We start from the raw sequence: 22738 nt of genomic DNA, 5'->3' as shown, positions 1-22738 counted from the left end.
GGAAGGAGGTCTAGGGTTTTCACCAGCACCAGCTCACAAGGCCTTCCTGTGCCCCCTCTGATCTTTCCCGTCACCCCTCACCTCATCTTGCACTGTGGCACGTTCCCGGGTCTTCTGCTCGATCTCCTCTGCGTCTCTGCTTTTCTGTGGTGGGCGGACAGCGTCCTTCATTGTCCCTTGCCTCAGGATGCCTGCTGGTTGCCCCCTCGTTCGAGATGGCCCCTATGGTCCAGTCTTCTTCGCAACGCAGCTAAGCCTCAGTGTTTTTTTCTCTCTGCATCTCGTTGCGCGTTTGAATTTCACGCCGGTGCCAACTGCGGTATTACCCAAATTGTTTGTTTACAACTCTCGTCCTGAACTTTGTTTTCTCATCCAAGTCCTTCTTCCCTGCTTATCCTTGTTGGTAAGCAGTGGTTGGAAAATCAGGCTGAGTCCATCGTCGATATTACTGGCTCCGCGTGGTAATCCTTTCATCTCCTATTTGGTTGCAGGCGCACCTCGCTATTCTCATGAGAAGGGGCTCCCCTCCAGGGAGAAGTAACGAGAGTAGGTGAATCGTTACAGGGGGCCTCTCACTTCTTGGCACATTCTAATGAGAGTATTTTGTGCAGCTGCAATGCTACAAGTAGTTTACTCTCTCCTTCATGTCTGAAACTGCACACTTAAGGACTGCTGTGAAAATGAGCAAGCTCCTGTGCCCATACCCTTCCAATCAATCCCCTGACATGCAATCATGACCCCATCATGATTTCAATTGCCTAAAAATGTATGCATACGAATGCAGTTGCTAACTATGAAATGCTTTTCATTAGTAATTGTTGGGCATTTGTTAACAGTGCAGCCCGGAGCACCATTTATTGTCTATGTCCTGTCCTGCCCTGCCACAGCACTGTAGGTCAGCCAGGTCAAGTAAACATAACCCAAAATTTGGGGGGTGGGGTGCTAAAGCCGATATGTCCAATTGGTCATTGTGCCACAGCATTTCAGCGGGCAGGGTTTAATTTGAAGACTGCTTAACATGCACATGGTAAGCAGTGTTCACATCTAGAATTTAACTGCATATGCAATGGATCCCTATGGGTTCTGCATGCTTTATGCTGGGGGATGGTGGATTTTCATGATGGCGTAAATGCTGCAGCATTGGTATGGCAGAGAGGAAGGGAGGCGGCGCAAATGCAAGTTGCATTCCACCCCTCCACTCTGCCATACAAATGCATGAAAATATGGTGTGGCGTGATTGAAAGGCGTGCCTTACTTAAGGCTTTCATGCCTTTCAATCACGTTACGCCACTGACCAACCAGAGCCCCATAGGAAGGGGGATCCCACTTGCAAGGCTAAACCAAAGCAGGCCATAGTAAGTGCAGGTCTCATGGAAGAGACCATAGTCAGTTTGGTCATCTTTGACGATGAATTCCCACTAGACCAGCGAGTTGCCGAATTGCCTCTTGTGACTCTTGAAAGAGAAAGGTACTGGATCCCCTGTGGAGGCTCTTTTTCCCACAAATACACATTTATTTTTGGAGCATGTCTTCATTAATGGGAACAAAGCTCCCACACTAGGCGATACAGCTAAGAGTAACACTGGTGTCCAGCGATGGCGGGTGCAATAAGACTTGTTCATTCCTGGTCCAGGCAAATTAGTCACAGGGTTTGACAGCCTTCCCCAAGGCCTACTGGCAATCATGGGGTTTAGCTGGAGAGAGGAGACCTCTAAGTGCTGTGTTGCTGTAAAGGATGCATTTCCTGTAGCTTAGATTTGGATGTTAGGGAATGACATAGGGCCAAAGAAGCAGCAGGGAAAATAGCACTTGAGGCAATGGGACCAGGTGCTCTTCCACCTGGAGAAGGCAAAACAGTGGACACCCCTGTAATATCTTCTCCAGATCCTAAACCCACTGAGGTGTCTACTCCTGCCGTAAAGTGCCCATGGGCCACCAGGGTTCCTACTACAGAACCATTGGATTTAGTGATTACAGGGTTGCGAATGGCATAGAACACAAACCTGAGGTGGAGGACACAGTAGTTTCAGACTGTAAGAGCTTTCCAGAACTGTTATCATCAGCTCAAGGACCAACTCAGGCAGACTTTCACAAGGTACGGAGAGACTGCCCCGCTCTTGCTCATCTGTGTGAACACGTAGAGAAATGGGCTCAGGTGAAGCCCCAGGGATCTCCAGAGCGTATTGGAAGAATGGGCTACTGTTCAATGAGTCCATGAATTTGGAGGAAGGGGCTAGAGAGAAGTTGGTTGCTCCCCCAATGCTACAAGGGGTTCCTACTGGATTTGGCTCACAATATCCCTTTGGCAGGTCACTTAGGAGTGACCAAGACAGCTAACATGCAGTCTGCACATGTTTACTAGTCTCAGATGGGAGTAAAAATAAAGGCGTTTGTCCACTCCTGTCATACTTGCCAAGCATCCAAGGTGACAAAGGGCCCCTTAATTCTATGACCAATGTTTGGAGGGCCTTTTGAGAGGATCGTTATGGACATTCTGGGTTCTTTTGATCCGCAAATCACCTCAGGGAAGAAGTACACTTTGTTGTAGATCACACCACCTGGTACCTAGAGGCAATACACTTGAAAATCATCACATCCCCTGTGGTTGGGAAGGCTTTGATGGGAGTATTCTTTCATGTGTGCCTTAAAGGGGTCATTTCTGACAGAGGCACCAACTTCATATATGTGTATATGAAGGTGATGTGGGAAGAGTCTGGGGTTACTTATATGTCCTCTACTACTTTCCACCCACAAACCAATGGGCTTTGTGGCAGGTCAGAAAAAGGACACATTAAGGACATGTTGCTTCTCTTTAATGGAATTCTAGGGAAATGCCTATCTTTCCCTAAAACTAATGGAATTGCCTACCTATCTATATCAAGTAAGATGCTCGTCTGTCATCAGGAAGTCCAAAAGTAACTGTCCTTCGTCCAAAAACCTAACTCTACCTGGCCCTTCTACTAATGTGAATAACTTAAAAGGGGGCCAAAAGAATGTCTCTCTTCTCTTGGTTGTTTCCTTCTTGCCTTCCTTTCAGCGGCTTTCTCTTTATATCAGTCTCTTGTATCCTGGGGTTATTGATATTCAAATGTCTCTGTTTAGAATATGTGCTTCCTTCAGTTCTCTTCGCTAATGGTCTCTCGAGACTTCCCTCATGAACTTCTGTAGCTCTTCCTTTATGCTTGTGGGGTTTGTAGTGTCTTTAATGCCAGGCTTATGACAATGTTCCTTGGAATACTTTCTACGCTTGGTGTCCTTCACCTTATAGTGTTTATATTCTTGAGGGTTAATCTTCCCTTGGGTTTTGTATGACTTTAATCCAACTATGGTTTTCCCACTCCTGGTTCTTGGTATTGGGTTTTCTCTTTTCTGATTTTGTTCACTTAACAGCCTCTTTTCATAACACGTGTCACACTGGCGTCTCCCTTCCTCCCAGGGTATTTTCCTCCACTTTTTAGAGGTTTCTCATTCAGTGTTATTGCTCAAAAATTGTTTTGGCTTCATATAACTCCAATTGTGCTTGTTTAGTTCTAAACTTTTATATGTGTGATTATGCAAAGGTTGGGATCTTGTCATTTTTTCAAAATGAAATTATCTCAAACATTTCGTCAAACATTTTTTTCGAATGTATTATTTCTTTATTTAATGTTGTTTTGGAACTAAAAAAGTGTTAAAAAAACAGGGGTTGGGGGAAACCCCCTATTAAAAAAAATAAAAAACGAAACATTAGAAAACATTTTTTAAAAAAAAACAGGGGTTGGGGCGGAACCCCCTATTAAAAAAAATAAAAAACGAAGCATTAGAAAACATTTTTTCAACAAAATGATGCAGAGAAAATGGCATTCGAAAATATGTCATTCGAAAAAATCACTATAAACTGCAAAGTTTCCCTCTTTCTCATATGTTGTTCCTGCGGCCTCCCGCCTTTCCTGCTCTCCCCAGTACCTATTCTGACACAGGAGAAGCTCACAGGGCTTGGCACACAGCTGGTCTTCTGTTGCCTGATTGTTCTTCTCTGTATCTGGGCTCATTGGTGTCACGTTCTCGGCTCTGCAGTAGCAGGATGGTGTCTTCAGATGCGCGCAGCAGGGAGCTCATAGCACTCCTTCTTCGGTCGGTCTCTGCATTATTAGCTGGATCCTTCGTCCACCACAATGCAGCTGAGGTCATGCCACCACCTGGTGCAGGGTTTTGTTTCCCGTATGGGCAACAGTTCTCCCATTGCAGGATTCTTCGGCTTTCTGGCGTCTCAATGTGGCGTTTCTTGCCTGTTCGAAAGTCACTGCTCTGCTACGCCTCTACTAGGTGTAATGACGCCAATGGGCTTCCCCTGCTTACCATGCTCTCTCCTCTTTCGAAGAGTTATTCGTCCAGTAATGTACACATCTCTTTTTAAAGAGACATTTCCTTTTTCTTTGTATGGCGGGTTTGTTTGCCGGAAGCCATATATAAGGATGAGAGATCTGTCTTCATAGCTGTCAGTCCCATAGAGGCAGATATGGTATTGGAACTAGGAGTTTCCTCATTCGAACTGGAGTCTTTGTCCCCTAAGGGGGAGTCACTCCCATTTAGGTCCTACTTGGCCTTACCCTTAGGGAGGGTCTTGCTGAACGGGCTCACCTCCCTAGCCTCAAAGGGGGTGGCTTCCCTTGGGGAGAAGGGACGAACACCCTTCCCCTTCAGTTGGTGGCTTCCATATCTGTATTGAGTGGGAATCTGCTGAGAAAATCCACATTTCTTTGTTCTTTTCCTTTTCAATGTTCAACAGTAAAACAAAAAGGTTGGAGGTTCCAGAAACCACCTCATTACACTCAGTTTAGTCTCTTTCCTGAGGCTTATCCAGGTTAATGGTGAGTGGTCGGTAATTAGATAGTATCCTAGGTGTACAATCGCCCATTTTACTGCCAAGGCCTTGTGAAGAGGCAGGAATGAAACCCAGACACAGGTTAGATGTGGTTTTGGCTAAAGACATGTATTGATAGATAAAAGGGGTTGGGAAAATGCCTTGCTGTCTGTGTACTAGATGTGTGTCCCTACCCACACTCAAAACAAAGGGTCTGTCAGTGTCAGAGTGTCCAAAACAAAACCGTCCTGTGTCCAACGTACTATTCTGACTCTCACATTTTAAAGAAATGAGCTCTAAGGTGAAAAGGATAATGTCTTTGGACTTCAGTGTTCTAGAATTGTTCAAACAGGTAAAGAAAGAAATAACTCCAATAAAAAGTCTCTCAGGGATATGGCTCGTTGCTCCAGAAGGTGCTTCCTGTCCCCTGGATTCGGCTTCACTCACCTTTGAATTCAAAAATAGCAATTATTGGGTTCTTGGATTATAACAAAGCTATTCCAAAAAAGAAGCTTCCTAGGTATCTTTGCTCTGGGGGGTGGTTCTCTTCTTCTCTTTTTCTCTCACCCTTTTGGATATTGGTGTCAACTTAAACCTTTATGCTTTCTTACACATGAGCTTCCATATAAAAAGTCTTCACTCCTCTGGATGTTGATCAAAAAAAGTCTTTGTTTCATGTTAAGTGACTTCAATTCAGCACTCCAACTGAGTCAATGCCTAGTCTGGGATGCCCAATGAATGCCCTTATTTATATATTTTTATGACAAGTTCATAGATCTGGATGATAAACCCTTGCATAACACCCCTCTCTTTGAATCCCCCTGACCACACTGAGCCAAGAATTGGGTTTGTTTTGCAAATTAAAATATTTATTGAAAAATTAAACAAGATATATATATCATACTTTTATAAATAAATTAATATTTGATAGCACACATATGAATATGACAGTGATCAACAATGGATAATATTACACTAGCACACTTTTTTAATTACTTATGAGTTGGTATAGAGAGGATAAAGTAGCTGAGAATGCTTTTATGGGTTCAAGGAAAGGCAATGATGGAAAATAATGCAGCACAGAAATAACTGAGATGGTTTCCACAAGAGATAATATGATCACTTTTTCTTTTGACAATTCACTCCCCCTATGCAATATAAGGAGATGGAAGGGGAGCAGATCATTTTCAGGAATACAATCAAATGCAATACCAATTCAGTTCCCCCCTAGCAAGCTTAGAGCCACAGGGATGATTTTAAAACACAGGCAAAAATACTTTGAATGTGATCTGCAAAGAAGTGAAAATATGCTAAAAATGATTTTAATTCCCTATAGGAGATTCAGGGTAGGTGATAGCTACTTAAGATTGGTTCAGGTCAACCCTATCAGTGATTCATGAGGGATTATCAGGTTGAAAACGGATTTCAACAATAAAAGCAAAAGACAGCTATTTTTGACAGGTGAAGAAGTTTGAGCTAGTTTTCAATTTGCGGCACTTTTTCCGAGTGCGTCGAGTGGAATTACGGAATAACTATGATGAGTAAGAAGTTTTGAGCTTGTTGGAAATCTTAGATTCTTAGCTTTAAAATGAAAGTTAAATCTCGTCCCTAGCATGTATGGTTCAAAAGATACGGACGATTTTGTGGAGGTAGATTTTCAGAAATGCAATAATGATTCAGAATGGCAAATTACACTTTCACAGCTTTAAAGTCACAGAATGAACACACGACTTCTAATGCAGTTCTAGGCAGGTTGAATTGGATGGATAAGCTTATTTTAAACTAATAGATGACTATGCACAGTTCTGGCTGGGTACTCACACTATAAATTTGAAATAGGCCGTCAAGATCTGGTCAGGTTGGGACTGGACTTCCGGCAGGTGGTTCTGAAGTCACAGCTATCTGGGTCAGCTCTGCTCTCGGGTCTGGATCTCTGGTTCTGGTCTTGGCACTGCACAGCCGTCTGGTCTGGTCTGCTAGCAGCACTGCACGGCGGTCTGGATCTCTGGTTCCGGTCTCGGCACTGCACAGCGGTGTGGTCTGGTCTCGGTTCTGGATACAGCTCTGCTTTCTGGCACAGGGTTCTAGGCCACAATCAAACAGCTCGCCCGGCTGTTGAATAGTTTGGTTAGGTTGCTGGATTCTGAGGCCTCTGAAGGATTCAGCTAGTGGACAAGGCCTCTCTGCTTCAAGTTCTGGCTTGGTTCTGGATCTGGAGTCGTCCGTCAAAGTGCTTCGCAAGAAATCAGTTTGAAGTGGAAAGTGAATGTCCCTTCCTGGGTCTCATTGGCTCTTTTTATGTCTTTTGAAAATGGGTGTGTGGGCATAACTAAGCCTGCCCCTCACAACTTATCATTGGCCAAGTTCTCCTCTCTCCCTTGATTGGGGGAAGGAAATGGAGTGTCATCGTGATGAGGTATGTTTATGGGTCAGAGGATCCTCCCCTTGTCACTTTGCACACCAATCTATTTTTGATCCAAATGCATATTTATCTATGTACAATTTTTCTAATATTATATGTCCAGTTAACATATTTTCTGTAGCACCAAACCATCCGATCCCTGTCTTTGTAAGATGTCGTGTCCACTTCTGACAGAATTCTGCCCTTTTCATCCAGAACACAACCTCTAAACTTTTCCAGAATTTACACAAATGTGCACAAGGAATATGGGCATCAGATGATGAAGCGTCAGATTTTTAACATAGACATTCCGAGGAACACCCTATTTTCCGCTACTACTCCCCAGAACATACCACAGAGTCCTAACACCTCTTAAAATGTGCACAGAAAAATCACAGGAATGATGATATTATTTTTATAATTTTGACAGTTATGTACTATGAATTATCCATCCTTTTAAAATTATTCTCTGGCCCAGATGGGTGTAGTTTAGGTTCCAAAGCACATGGGGGAATTTCTGTCTGTCCCCGACTCCAGCTCAGGTGGCTCCCAGAGGCAGCGCCCCTCTTTCCTTCCAAGAGGAATCCATTTATGACCCCCGATTTAGCATTTGCCTGAGCCAAGGAAAGTTCATTGTTCTGTTTTCCTGGAGTCCCCTCCCCTGATTCAATCAGAGAGGTGTGATCTCTTTTTGGTGGGGGCAGCAGAATGCAGCCAGGCCTGTGAACAGTAGGTGTTAAGAATTCTCATTAACCAGCAAGGCTTTGAAGTTTCCAGCTAACTCAGGTTCCTTGTCAGCTCCTGAAAGACAGGCCCCCTGTCAGAGTTTAGACCGCTAGCGCCGGTTAGTGTCGAGTACTGCACCCATTTTTGGGAGCTGCCTTGAATTAATACATTACAAAAAAGGATTTTACTTGATAGCATTTACTAACAGTGTATTGCTATAGATTCTGCAGTAGAGTAATTTTGTGGCCATGATTTTAGCAATTTTTGACATCAATTAAAACAGATTTTTAACAGCACCATATTCCTTTGCACTGATTTCGCTCATGGCGCTTCTGGCCCATCACGCTCGCACTGGTGGGTGGCAGGTCAGGCGACCATTTTGGTGTGCGCAAAACTGTGCGGTTTTCCTGGATTCTGGCGCAAATGTGGGCTTTTCAGCCATCTTGGATTTTCTAAGCCCACAGCACCAAATGTTGTAGCATAATAGTTCAAACGTGGGTCAAGACACCTGACATTCAAAAGGCAAGTTTCTTGTCCTTCTCTTCTGAATTATGTGGTCTTTGGGGGGCCCTTCTCAGGACTTATCTTTCATTTCTTGAATATACCCAAAGTAGTTCACAGTTTGGATTTTTATCTTTTTTTTATCGCGATACCTGGTACTTTCCCCTGCTAGGTCTTCTTGTTCTTTGGGTGAACTTTTTGATTAATAACAAAATCATACACAAATACTGGTTGGCCCCTTTTGTCTTGTCAGGATTTCTGGTGTAGTTTCCTGCCAGGTTTTGCTCATTAATTTCTGGGACCAGCACTACCTTATTGGTTGTCCTTATATGCTCCACAATTTGTCCTTGCCTGATATGTATCCCTACCCGGACTTTCTTTCTACACTTGTACCTGCCTGGTATACTCTCCTGCCAGGCTTCCTGGATTCACACTCTTGCAATTGCCTGGTATACCCTCCTGCCAGAGTTTTCCACTTGTGTGCCTTTGCTACTTCCACTCTTGATAGTTCACCACATTAGCATCATTCGCTAATACACACTGTGTGTTGTATATTGACTTGTTAGCTTTTCTGATATGCATATGCGGCACATACTCGCAAACCTCAAACTCCCCTTTCTTTAGAAAGTGCACTTTCACTTTCTCTCTTTCGGGTTTTGTAAACGGATCTCTTTCTCTCTCAGTTCCGTTATGTTTCATTATTCAAATTTGGCATGGCTGCCAAAACACCTTGGTGTTCCCTCTGTTCAAGCGTGGACTCACCAGCTCTTCACTGCGTTTCTTATTCCTTCTACAGCCCATCGGTAACAGTCTTTGGGTGCTTTCTTCCTCAAGACTATATGCTTTCCACGTCTCTGCTTCCCACAGCTCCAGACAGACTCATCTGCCTTGTACGTGGCTCTGGTAGGTGAACTGCAGCTCTCGGACCGCGGCGAATGCCCAGGAGTCTTGCGCTGACATCTGGTGTTCCCTCCGTGTATTATCTTCTCTGTGCCGCCTTTTGCTTCTGAGCCGGATGGCTCCAAAAACCTTCTTCCAGCCCATTGATTGCACATATAGGAGCAGCCTGCTCCCGCCAGCAGCTTCTCTGAGTTTCTTGCGGTTCTTATTTAAATGTCCCAGGTGCAGGTGTGTGCTCCCAGCAACTAGAGCGCAGCCTGTGCTCTGGGTTTCTCTTGCTCTGTATTCCTCCACTCCTCTGCCTCGTCGCAGTATTCAGTTGTTTATGGGAACAGTAGTCTCTTTTTGGCAACCTACATGAAAACGTTGGATGAATGTCCATAATGGAGTTATGACAGATGGTTTTAGCAGGTTTACAAGGCAAGTCGATGTTTGAGAGTTTGCCTAAAGGTTGTAACAAAAGGGATTCAATACTCTCCCTAGAGGGAAAAGGGAAGGAATTACAACAGGCCATTAGGGTGTTGTAAATGGGAGGTTCATCCTGCAAGGGGAAAGGGGGATACCATGTCTCACCCACTGATAACATCACCCCCTCCCGGAAGTTATCTCCCCCCCACGTGATCCTCCCTCATATAGCCGCCCCCAAGGCTGAGGTCAGGTAGTGGCCGTCATCCCTTGGCCACATGGGAGGTGTTCACCGCTGGGAAAGGAGTGATTATACCATCGGATTCATGACAGCCTCCAGCTCTACCGTGGCATAGTACTGCTCTCTGGGAAAGAGGTTCCTCCTGGTGTAAAGGACAGGATGTTTATGCCATCACACTCTTGGGAGAGGACTGCACCCAAGCCAACTTTAGAACCATCAGACTGCAGGAGAAGCTCTTTATTAGAAATGCAGCATCTTATGAACTGGCTCCTGACAGAGAATGTTTTTCAGTGGATCTAAACTAGATTGATCTTCTTTATCCCAAGTTACTTTCCGGGTCTGGGTGTTATTTATTTTGTCAGTAAGTGAGGCAGCCAAAGGAAGGCTCGAGGATCTCTTTTTGTCTTAGGGTTGGTGTTTGTTGCACCGCCTTCACTTTCCCCACCAGAGGTTGGATCAGGCCATTCCCTAGAAAGTAGCCAAGATATTTCACAGCCGACTGTGCTAAATGGCACTTTGGATTTGCTCTCAATCTGCTTTCCTGAGAGCACAGGTGATCAAATAAGGGTGGTGTACATGCTCTGGCCACCTGTTACCGTAGACCACCGTATTGTCTAGATAGGCCCCTAAGAAAGCAGTGTATGGTTTTAAGACTTTATACATAAGTTGTTGGAAGATGGCGGGCGCTCCATGTAAACTAAAGGGAAGGACTTTGAATTGAAACAGGCCTTGGGGTGTAGAAAAGGCTGTCTTTTCCTTGTCCGCTGGATTTAATGCAACTTGTCAGTACCCTTTTGTCAAGTATATTGTTGCATGAATATAGCTGAGCCTAACTTTTGAATTAGGTCATCAATTCGTGGCATGGGGTAATTGTCGAAGATGGAGATCAAATTCAATTTCCTAAAACCTATACCAAAAGCGTCAGGACTGGCTAGGTTTGCAGCCAGGACAATAGGGGAGGACCAAGGACTCTGGGGGCTTGATATGTTCCTTGAGCTCTCTATCTCTTTTGCAATGATTTTTCTCTCGGCTTCAGGGATTCTATAGGGTTTTAGGTTGATAGTATCCCCTGCTGGTGTTCGGATGTAATAGCAAGACATGTTTGATACGAAAATACTTTGGGGAAATGGAATAGTAGGTCATTAAGATCTTCCTGTTGGGAACGAGGTAATGACTGAGAAATTAAGGCGTTTTCCATTTCTGAGTCAATAAGAAGGGCTTTCATAATGACTGTGGTGGTCTCTCTAGGGTTCACCATCCACTCTGAGAAGGTTCACATGGTAGATTTGTGTTTTCTGAAGTTCATCAGGTTGAGATATTAAGTAATTCAAGGGACATTTCTTTCTAGTATTTCCTAGGGTCCATATCATTTGGAGATAATTTTATTTTCACACGTGATATCAGGTGGCATAATCTACAATCAATAGAAGGAATTTGTTTCCCAATTTAGAAGTTTCTTGTGGGCCCACTATGTCCACCGCTATTTTAGAGAAAGCAACCTCGATAATAGGCAAGGGTAGTAAGGATGCCATCGGGACAAAAGATGCTGTAGTCTTTTGGTAGATGTTACAAGCCAGAACATAGTTCTTAACATCAGCAAAAACTCTGGGGCAGTAGAATCTAGGAATTACCTGACTTGGGTTTTCCCCACCCCGTGATGAGTGGCCGAGCGGCCATCAGGTGTGAGTGTGCCAGCAATAGTACGATTCTTCGATGGCTCAGAGGAACCACCAACTGTGTTTAGGATGAGCCATAACTCTTAATGTCTCTGTGATATAGCAATTCTTTTTTTTTATGAAGAATAAAGGTACAGCCTGTCTACACCGAGTCTCTTTGGTGGTTAGCCTACCAAAAGCATCTGTAAGGGCTGGGTTGTTTCTTTGGGCAAAAGACAAATCAGAAAGGGGTGTGACCTCTTCAACCACTTCTCGATGAAGTTCTATGGGGAGGTCGACTTCTCCAAAGCCCCTCTGCCTCCTCTCCATCTCTCTTAATTCCTCTACCTCTTGGGGTATCGGAAACAAGGTGTGTTCTAGGATCCCTTGGGCTATTTTCTCTCCTTCTTTAACTGATTAAGGGTTATTTCCATGGTTATGGAGTAGGACCTTTACGTAAAAAAGCTCTATGGCAAAAGTATAGTGTATCCATATATATTTGCTGCACCAGTCTCCTGACAGTTAAGTTTACAGTTCTCGACGCGTCAGTGCAGGCTCCCTGATTGGCAATGCCTTCAGCATGCAATCTTAGGTAGCACATTCCATTAGTAATTGAGGCTTTGAAATGTGCACTGCAAAGTGCAGCCGCAACTACCGACTATACTTGAATCTGAAAAAAGGAGAAAAGTTGGGCTATTCTCTCATCGAGCAATGTACCAGTGTTACTGTTCAGAGGTTATTATACAAATAATACAAGCACCATACAAATGTGGATGGCAAAGCATGGTATTTATCTAAACGACGAAAAGACTGAACTGCTCCTTCTTGGATCTCCAACTAAACTGAACAAACTAGGGGCCTTATTCACCTCTTTTAACATCGACAGCAATATTATTAAAGTTGCCAATGATGTAAAAACCCTAAGAATCTATATCGACTCAGCACTCTTACTCACAAGACAAACTAATGCCTTTGCATCCTCCACTGCCCATACATGCCAGCTCATCACGGCCTGACGCCCCTACCTGACAACAACTAATTGCATTTCAGTAGCAAGAGTAATAGTCTTATCAAAGCTTGATTTTTGCAATGCGCTCTACCAGGGCACATCCCAACAAAACATCAACAAAATTCAAGTTATGTAAAATAACGCCATCAGATTGGCATGCAACATTCCTAGGAATCAACACATCACAACAACTAGACAGACCATAAAGTGGCTTAATATTAAGCAAAGAATAGATCTGAAGTCACTATCAAGTGCCTCTACAACCAGGCGCCTAGTTACCTATCTGAGACCTTTACATGTCATACATCAACGCGACCTACCAAAACTGCACACTGCATCTCCATCCCAAGATTTAACCGACAACGTACAGGTGGAGTCAGTTCCCCAGTCCGTTCTGCAAAGAAATGGAATGCATTTCCTATCTCCATAAGAGAGGAACCTTCCTTCTCACAATTCCGTATGAAGGTTAAAGATTGGTTCCATGAGCAGGACCTCAACCCGCCCGCTCTTTAAAGTAAACTGCATAACATTCTTTCCGCTATTCAATACCATTTGTAAATATCTGGCTTTCATTTGTGTGCCATATCTATGTCCATATGTAATGCCTGTATATTCATTCCTGTGTAACTTGTAAGATTAGTGCCCAGTTGCCTCAGGGCTCGGCTGCGCTTTACAAATAAATAAAATGCAAATATAAGAGTTAACATAGACATCCATCAGCAAGCATCGGTCAACTTGAATGACATTAACCCAGGGTGACAAAACTAAACAGAAAACAATCTATGGACCTTATGCGCTACACCCTCAAAAGTTCACAAATACACTGAATTAATGGTATTGTCCAACTTGTTTGAATTTAATTGAACGCATGGTAGATTTGGCCGAATTCGAACGAATTGGGTAATCAATACCGAACATGGGGAGAAGGGTTTGCGGGGGTGACCCCCACTCCCTATGTTTGGTAGTGATTGTCTTGGGCAGTGACAGGGTTGTCCCCCGCTTCCTGAGGACTGGAGGCAGGGGACGGGAAACAAAAAAAGAAAGGCGATGTATGGGGGGAGTTAGAGGGTCAAGGTTTGGCCGGATTTGGCTGCAGCAAAATTGTATTCGCGGCGAACAATTCTGCCACGGTCAAATCACGTTGATCCGAATTAAGTGTTTTATACACGTTGATCCATAACTACAAGGTTATACAGAAAACCACGATGATCCAAATTCTTGGTACAAATTCTTTTTACTAATATGCTATCGCCAACATGTTTTTCTACGACCTGTACACAAAGGTCTTGCTCAGGGCATTTACAAAATTCCAGAAGAAGACCCTGATGTCGACTTCCTTCAAAAACGTCCATAGGATAACTGAACTTGAGAAGGAGTGTCCGCCTGTGTTTACTTTATCATAGATCTCCTATCCTTCAGATTTCATTCAAATAAGGAACTTACAACATGTCTTAACGGTTCTGATATGATCATACACCTTTTGATAAAAAGGCTACTTGCAAAAAGAGATATTGTTGTTAATTGCACTAAATGATTCCTTTATCGCGAGCTTCAAAACGTTCTCTAGTAATTGCTGGGCACTTGTTGCCTTACTGAAGAAAGCGCTCCCTTGAGAATCTAGGGCCATGCAAAAACGACTGAAATGTATAGTTTGAGGCTGTAAACCTTCCACGTGCCTGATGGCCACATCCACGGTGGTCCGCGCTTGGGAAAGGCAAGCGGCCCAGTGATCCGCGTTGCAAAGCTACGTGCTGTGTGGTCAACCACATGCTTAAGGGTGGAGGAGACAGAACGGGATAATATGTGGAACTTGACCTTTGACTCTAAAGTGGACCAGCCAAATGCTCCTTTGCATGCTGGGCTTGTGCTCATTTCCACAGTAAGCTGTCCCACTTAATGTGGGGCTTTTAAAGAGCATCCCTCTTCTTTATTTAACCGAGTCTGAAACCCAGTACTTAATACAGCTCGGATTATTCTTGGATTAGAACATGCCTTGAAGCTATATCTTGGAGCAATGTATAGCTTTTGATCTTGCCATTACAGCGCAGGACGGCAAGTTCCAGAAAGCAAACACAAAAAGAACAGCGTGAGGCACTCACAGCTGAAATCAGACAGTCTGACACCTAGCACACACTCAAGAAAACCTGCACACCCCAAACAAATGAGCTTCGGTTTACAGCAGCATAGACGCTGGTTCCTTGTGCAGATTGGAACAGGCAAAGCATAAGAACCACAGATCGCATCTAATGACACCCAATCTTGCATCACAGCACATTATGTTTGGAGGCCAGCTGCATCAATGGCTTCAGGAAAATGCCTTCACTTTTTCTAAAGAGGTATTGAATTGAATGTAGGTGACATTATCGCTGTGCTCTAGTTTTCTGCACAGTAAACAGAGGTCGACTGCCATGGCACATGGAATGGGAAAGCAGTTGATGGGCATGCACCTGTGAAAGGCCTTTGGGTAGGCTGACCAGTTGGCCCCAAGTAAATGGGACACCACGTTTCCAGACTAGGTCTTTCCATTAACCAATAACTGGTACCATATGCACTGTTGTTCAATAGAACTTAATCAACACTGCAACTTTCAGAGTGCATCAAACGAGAGCCCAGGCAGAAGCACACAGGGCTCTTCCTGGCAAGCAACCGACCCCCCCCCCCCCCAAGATTCCTTACAGAACGAACCAGATTCTCAAGTGATTCCCCCAAATTCCAGATAGGCCAGTCCATCTCTGGCAGAAAATGGACGGTGGTTTTGTATTTCTGATCGTGTTTACTGAAAGTAGGCTACACTTCACTGCTCATTATCCATAAGATAATCAGGCATTCCTGGGGATTTTCCTCCACCAACCAATAGCTCGCTGAACTCCAGGCTGGTGCCCCAGTTACATTCTTTTACTATTTTTTTAAGCCCCACCGAGTGTTTGGTATTGGTGGGAGTTTGAGCCCCATCCAGTTATTGATGCATTTTAGGCCTCCGCAGAATCCGTCATCGGGGCATGCGCGGTTGGGTCTTTGGTCCCACTCACAGGCTATAACATGGCGGTTGTCCCTCTAAAAATCAATTAGTGCAGGGTGTTTTCCAGCCACAGTGGTTGATTATTCCCACACCACACTACTGGTAAGTGGTTGTTAGTGAGATAAATCCAAATATGGAGTTTATGTGCCATCCACAGTAGGTCATGTTCGCAAGTAGCCATTGGCTGGTTTAGTCACTCCTAGTCAGTCATTGGGTTAAGTGTTCCGGTCTTAATCAGTTATTGGAGTCTCTCCCATTGTTATATAATGAATGGTTGGTTTAGTCCCTTGGAAACTGGGCGATTTAGTCCTGCATACTCGATTTTCAAAAGAATGGTTGGGGTACAAGACACAAAGGGTCTCATTTCCAAAAATGTTTTCAATGGGACTTCACACGTTAAAATATTTTTGTAAATCAGGCCCAATGTATTATACGAAATAAAGTACTTTTACCAATAAACATGACCAATATATAACATATCAACAAGAAGCTGGTATCACCGCTCGGTGGGTTAATGTGGCAAATGTAGAACCAAGTTTTGAATAATGAGTCGTCTCTCAGAATGTCATCCTTCTGAAGTTGATCCAATGAGCACATTCGGAGCTGGAAGATACAGTTCCAGTCATTTAAGGTCTACGTAGAAACAATACAATAGCTGCGCCTAGCAGTAGCAGCATGAACTGGCCGGATGTGTACTCGCCTGCCAAGCTCAGCCAGCAGCAGGTTGAAGCCCTCCTATGAATTGCAGGGCTGTCTAGTAGGGCCGAGACCAAATCCCCCATTATGGGCAGCCTGCCACCATGGCAGAAGGCCGTGGGTATTCAGCTTCTGTCCTGGGTTATCCCCGTAAGGATCCTACTTCTGCCGTGGCAGGGTTGGCTCTTTGGCAGAGAAGTGTTGATTGTGTGTGGGACTGAGTAGAGGGCACGCAAGCCTTTTCAAAGCTACTTAGACCATGGCACACTGGCTTGGTATGTCTTTCAACCCTACGTTTAACCCCATCTTAATTTTCTGCAAACATATTATCTCTCTGTATTTTTCAATGTCTTTGCAACGCATTACATGCCACAATCAGTTAAACGATCGAAGTGCAAATATATGCACAGGGCCATTTTCACAGCATCCAGTCCTGCGGGTTTCATGTGTTTGATTTTAGACAATGGACCTCATCAGGAGTTGGACGGTATCCCGGCGGTGTCTGCCGGAATACCGTCCAATGCAATTACAGTTAACGGCACTTGGTCCGGCAGTGTTAGTGCTGGATCACAAGTGGTGGTGTAATTCCCAATTTTTTTTTGAGTCCATATGACTCAATGGGGCATTTTTGGCACAATTACCGAGGTGGTAATTGCACAGAAACTGGACGGAAAGTCAATGAGTCCTCCAACTTCCCCCCAAATCTGTGATTGGGCTATTACCACCACATTTTTACAGCACTGATTCCCCCCACGCCCCCCTCACGATGAGGCACAATGACTTAATGCTGCTGAGTCATCTGATAGTATATAAATTGTATGATATATAATGATATTTAAACCGTATTGCAAACATATAGGCAAACACCTCATTAGGAGGTTACTGGTAAATCGCTGGTAGTTCCAGCGGCCTACCTGCAACCCCTGCTTACTGTTTCCGGCGCCAGACGGGCGGCTGGCGGCAGGCGGAGCACGGGTAAGTTCCCATAGGACTCCAGGGTAATGGGAACACTGAAGCACCGGCACCGTTAGTAATAACTTCAGTGAAAGGTCGGCCAGTCCGGAAAAGGTGCTTTTTCGGATTGGCAAATTTAGAATGAGATTAATGCCTTTTGTGACACGTATATTGACCAAGAAATAAATGTATTCAATACAAACCTTTCTTCAAAAACCATCCAGTAGCAGTTTAGGCAAATAACAAGGACGTTCATGATCTTTTCTCCAAAATGTTTCCAAATGTATCTGTAGTCAGTGGCTCGAGACCACACCATCGGTGACGAGCTATTTCACGGCTGGTCTCCCTTTTCACAAACCAATGAATGAGTTTGACCCAATTGATTCAGCGGCTCTGAAGGCGGGTTACATCTCCCAGGATGCATCAGGCTTTGGGGAATTACCATCCTCTCACTGCCGACAGTGGCGTGTAGTCATTGGGAGTTAGAAAGGAATTTCCAGAGCCCACACACAGCTTGCACTTTACCGAGAGTGTGAGGGGCGAAGTCCCCTCTCGGTGTCAGTGTGCCTCAAAGCCACCGCAGCGGGTCTCAGGAACACTGCCAAAACCCATATAGACACTGGCGAATGGCAGCCATGGAGTTCAGCGGATGAAACACTTGCAGATGCTGAGGTCTGAGTGTAATGCACAGGTCGCAGGCTTGGTCACAGCGGGGTCACCTCAACCTTCGACCATTCCCTGGACACTACAAGTAATTGCATTGCGTTGGCAAACAGAAAGGCCTGCTAGAGGCAACCATTGTGTAAGACGCGCTATAAATTGCTTCAGCAATCACTGGAAGTGGTCACCGGGTCGCAACATAAAAATCAAGTTACTATTATCACTATTAGACCCTCAATCATTAATCACTATTTGATGCCAATCTGGGAATAATTGGGGGTTCCACAATGACACCCCAAATTCAACCCAGCACTAAGCCACAAATTGTGCAATAAAACTTAACGTAGCACTAAGACTTTTTATTTTCCCAATATATACTCGTTCAGATTACAGGTTTGTATTTGGATGTGATGGGCATTCTTATAAAACCACTGGGAGGCATAAAGCAGTGCTCTTTAACTGGTGCTCGTCTCTCAAATCCAACTTTCAGAAGTAACCATTGCCCCAGTTACCAGGAATACTCAGGATTGGGAGAGGGGTTTTTCTGACCCAGGCACACAGTCCTTTTGTGATATCTGCTCCCTGGGAAGTAGGCCACATTTGTTTCTTGTGGGGCAAGTGTCGTTTTTGCCTGCTGGTGCCGGCCGCGGCGGTAGCCTCCATTTTCCCTACCTTGGGGCTGGTTCTGGTATAGCAGGCTGCACTAGTGGCTACGTCACGGGTGAGTGAGCAGTGATGTAGCAAGCAGCACTAGTGGCTAAGTCACGGGTGAGTGAGCAATGATGTAGCAGGCGGCACTGGTGGCTAAGTCACGGGTGAGTGAGCAGTGATGTAGCAGCAGCACTAGTGGCTAAGTCACCGGTGAGTGAGCAGTGATGTAGCAGCCAGCACTAGTGGCTAGGTCACGGGTGAGTGAGCAGTGATGTAGCAGGCAGCACTAGTGGCTAGGTCACGGGTGAGTGAGCAGTGATGCAGCAGGCTGCACCAGTGGCTAGGTCACGGGTGAGTGAGCAGTGATGCAGCAGGGAGCACTAGTGGCTAGGTCACGGGTGGGTGGGCAGTGATGCAGCAGGCAGCACTAGTGGCTAGGTCACGGGTGAGTGAGCAGTGATGTAGCAGCCAGCACTAGTGGCTAGGTCACGGGTGAGTGAGCAGTGATGTAGCAGGCAGCACTAGTGGCTAGGTCACGGGTGAGTGAGCAGTGATGTAGCAGGCAGCACTAGTGGCTAGGTCACGGGTGAGAGAGCAGTGATGTAGCAGGCAGCACTAGTGGCTAGGTCACGGGTGAGTGAGCAGTGATGTAGCAGGTAGCACTAGTGGCTAAGTCACAGGTGAGTGAGCAGTGATGCAGCAGGCAGCACTAGTGGCTAGGTCACGGGTGAGTGAGCAGTGATGCAGCAGGCATCACTAGTGGCTAGGTCACGCGTGGATGGGCAGTGATGTAGCAGGGAGCACCAGTGGCTAGGTAACGGGTGGGTGGGCAGTAATGTAGCAGGCAGCACTAGTGGCTAGGTCACAGGTGGGTGGGCAGTGATGTAGCAGGCTGCACTAGTGGCTACGCCACAGGTGAGTGGGCAGTGATGTAGCAGGCCCCACTAGTGGCTAGGACACGGGTGAGTGAGCAGTGATGTAGCAGGCAGCACTAGTGGCTAGGTCACGGGTGGGTGGGCAGTGATGGAGCAGGCCCCACCAGTGGCTAGGTCACGGGTGGGTGGGCAGTGATGTAGCAGGCCCCACTAGTGGCTAGGTCACGGGTGAGTGGGCAGTGATGTGGCAGGCCCCACTAGTGGCTAGGTCACGGGTGGGTGGGCAGTGATGTGGCAGGCCCCACTAGTGGCTAGGTCACGGGTGGGTGGGCAGTGATGTGGCAGGCCCCACTAGTGGCTAGGTCACGGGTGGGTGGGCAGTGATGTAGCAGGCCCCACTAGTTGCTAGATGGAGGTGGGTGGCCGGTGGCATAGGAGGCCCCACTAGTGGTTAGGTCACAGGTAGGTGGGAGGTGACGTAGCAGGCCCCACTGGTGGCTAGGTCATAGGTGGCTGGTAAAGTAGCAGGCCTACTAGTCACTAGGTGGAGGTGGTTGGGCAGTGATGTAGCAGGCCCCACTAGTGGCTATATCATAGGTGGGTAGGCGGTGGCATAGGAGACCCCATTAGTGGCTAGGTCACAGGTAGGTGGGCAGTGTCGTAGCATGCCACACTAGTCGCCACATAGAAAGCTCCACTAGTGACTCTGCCGAAGGTGGGTGGGCGGTGACCATGTAAAGCTAACAGGATTACGCAGCTAGTGGTAATTTGCCCAGCCCAGCGCCGGGAGCGGGCTTGGCTGATAGTCTTGTTTCGCTGGTTCTTTATAAGCCACAGGAAAAGAAGACACGGGATTTCTGTGGATTTCCCAGTAAGTCAGCAGATCTGGCAGCGGAGAATCTGCAAAGTTTCAATTTCTTCGCTGTGACCTTTCCTTGAATGTATTCTTACTCCGTCGCTTCTGCCTGCGTTATATTGTTAGACAGTTTTTCTGTTTGTATCCTTTGCTTTCGAATGACGCCTATTTGCTGAACTTTAAAAATAAACTTACTGACCAAGTCTTCCAGAGCTCGGTTCATTGGGCTCCTACTTATTTGTTTTTAGTGCTGGGAATAACAATATCAGGTGTACAGAGAGACCTTCATGGCGGTTATCCCGCGCTTCCAGGCACTGTAATAACAGCTATTGTCATTCTCCAATGGAATGCTACTCAAGGTACCGATCACAGAAGGCTGAAGGGCTGAGTCAGGCGCGCTAGGGTTTGAACTTGATAACTGCAGGCGGAGCACATATCACAAGCAATGGTGTAGGGCACGAGCTAAAATACAGACAAGAGGAGGCAATGCTAGGCAGCATGACTAGGCAGCTTCCAGGCCTGCTAGGAAGGGATGCTGAACACATGTAGAGTGCGACTGTAATTCCACTCCCCCAATGAGGAAGGAGGTCACTAAAGGGACGCCCCTAGTGTAACGTTATTGTGACGTATACCGCCCAACGCTGCCATTTGCATGGTCTCCAGGCGCTACGGGCGGGCCTGAAAAGGACAGGGGTTGGGATGGCTAGTTAGTGGGATTGAGAGGGGAAACCACCACGAGCTTTGATGTGCTGCTGCGGTTACTGTGTGCTGGTGTGTTGTTAGTTGGTAGACGTTACGTGGCGTTTGGTGCAAGAGTGTGTGTGTGTGTGATTGGTTTAGTTTCCCGCTGGGTGTGATCTGAAAGTGGGTTCCCTAGAGATATGAATTCTGCTTCAACTATAAATTGAACAAATAAAAGAACGTACATTTTGCTGCAAAAACTATGGCTAAATAAAGTACGGAATATCCGAAAGCTAAGTACTATAAAGCGGGGAGCCTTAATCACAAGTAGTTGACGGCTAGGCGAATGAACACGATCCACGCTGGGTAAGACACTCGTTGAAGGCTAAACATACGATTGTTGCAAACGGCTAATTATCTGTGCATATTATTATCCCACTGGAACTAAAACAGAACCTTCACGCGCCAACAAAGTACTAGCCGCGAAAGGACTCACACAAACATACATTCTTTGTTATAATTGTTTTTAAATCATTTTTGGTCTTTAACACAAAAAGCACATCTACATTTCACATAAACAACGGAATTGCAGGGAAGGGGGAGAAAAAAGGCAGGAGAAAGAAAAGAAATTGAAAACATGCCGAATTAGTCTAGAGAAAACGTATCTTCCCGGTTCCACTGGCTGCCAAAAACATACATTCTAAAAAAGTTCCATCTACCCGAACTGAATCCCCTTTCGTTTCCTGAGGCTGGCAGCCCACCTCGACACATGTTTCGGCAGCGCCCCACATCTTGCCCCACAGCACACACAAGTAAACAAAAAAGTGATTCTAGAAGATGCTTTCACACACCACCTCCCCACCAGCAATCACTGTAACCAAAAGAGTGACTCTAGGTGCTTCCACGAACTATCTCTCCACTAGCAATAATGGTAAATAAAACACAGGTTTCAAGATGCCCCTCCCCCACTTACCCACCAGCAGTCACAGTAAAAAAACACTGGTTCTAGAGGTTTCCAGGCACCACTTCTCCACCAGCAATCACTGTAAACAAAGAAGTGATTCTAGAAGATGCTTCCACACAGCACCTCCACACCAGCAATCACTGTAAATAAAAGAGTGATTCTAGAAGATGCTTCCACATACCACCTCCCCACCAGCAATCACTGTAAATAAAAGAATGATTCTAGATGAAGTTTCTACACACCAACTCCCCACCAGCAATCACTGTAAATAAGAGTGATTCCAGAAGATGCTTCCACACACCACCCACCTCCCCACCAGCAATCACTGTAACCAAAAGACTGATTCTAGGTGCTTCCACAAACTACCTCCCCACTAGCAATAATGGTAAATAAAACACAGGTTTCAAGATGCCCCTCCCCCACTTACCCACCAGCAGTCACAGTAAAAAAACACTGGTTCTAGAGGTTTCCACGCACCACTTCTCCACCAGCAATCACTGTAAACAAAAAAGTGATTCTAGATTATGCTTCCATGCACCATATCCCCACCAACACTCAATGTAAACAAAAGAGTGATTCTAGAAGTTGCTTCCACACACCACCTCCCCACCAGCAATCACTGTAAACAAGAGTAATTCTAGAAGATGCTTCCACATACCACCTCCCCACCAACAATCACTTTAAACAAAAGAGTGATTCTA

The 22738-nt window shown here is 45.5% G+C and overlaps 1 protein-coding gene across 4 annotated transcripts in view; it reads right to left on the bottom strand.

Annotated features, from left to right (window-relative positions):
• Positions 1 to 22738, bottom strand: part of BAHD1 (bromo adjacent homology domain containing 1) — an 841837-nt gene that overhangs the window by 373259 nt on the left and 445840 nt on the right. The window contains exon 3 of one of the 4 annotated variants that reach the window (XM_069637539.1): positions 22465 to 22534. The exons of 2 other annotated variants lie outside the window; for them this stretch is intronic. The gene's annotated coding sequence lies outside the window, so the exon portion shown is untranslated. Of the gene's footprint in view, positions 1 to 22046; positions 22120 to 22464; positions 22535 to 22738 lie in introns of those variants that run through there. One more of the 4 variants, XM_069637544.1, reaches the window with a different exon arrangement.

Source organism: Ambystoma mexicanum, chromosome 14 (genome assembly GCF_040938575.1).
Source record: "Ambystoma mexicanum isolate Mex_15411 chromosome 14, UKY_AmexF1_1, whole genome shotgun sequence".
NCBI lineage: Eukaryota > Metazoa > Chordata > Amphibia > Caudata > Ambystomatidae > Ambystoma > Ambystoma mexicanum.
This window is presented reverse-complemented; position numbering and strand designations above follow the sequence as displayed.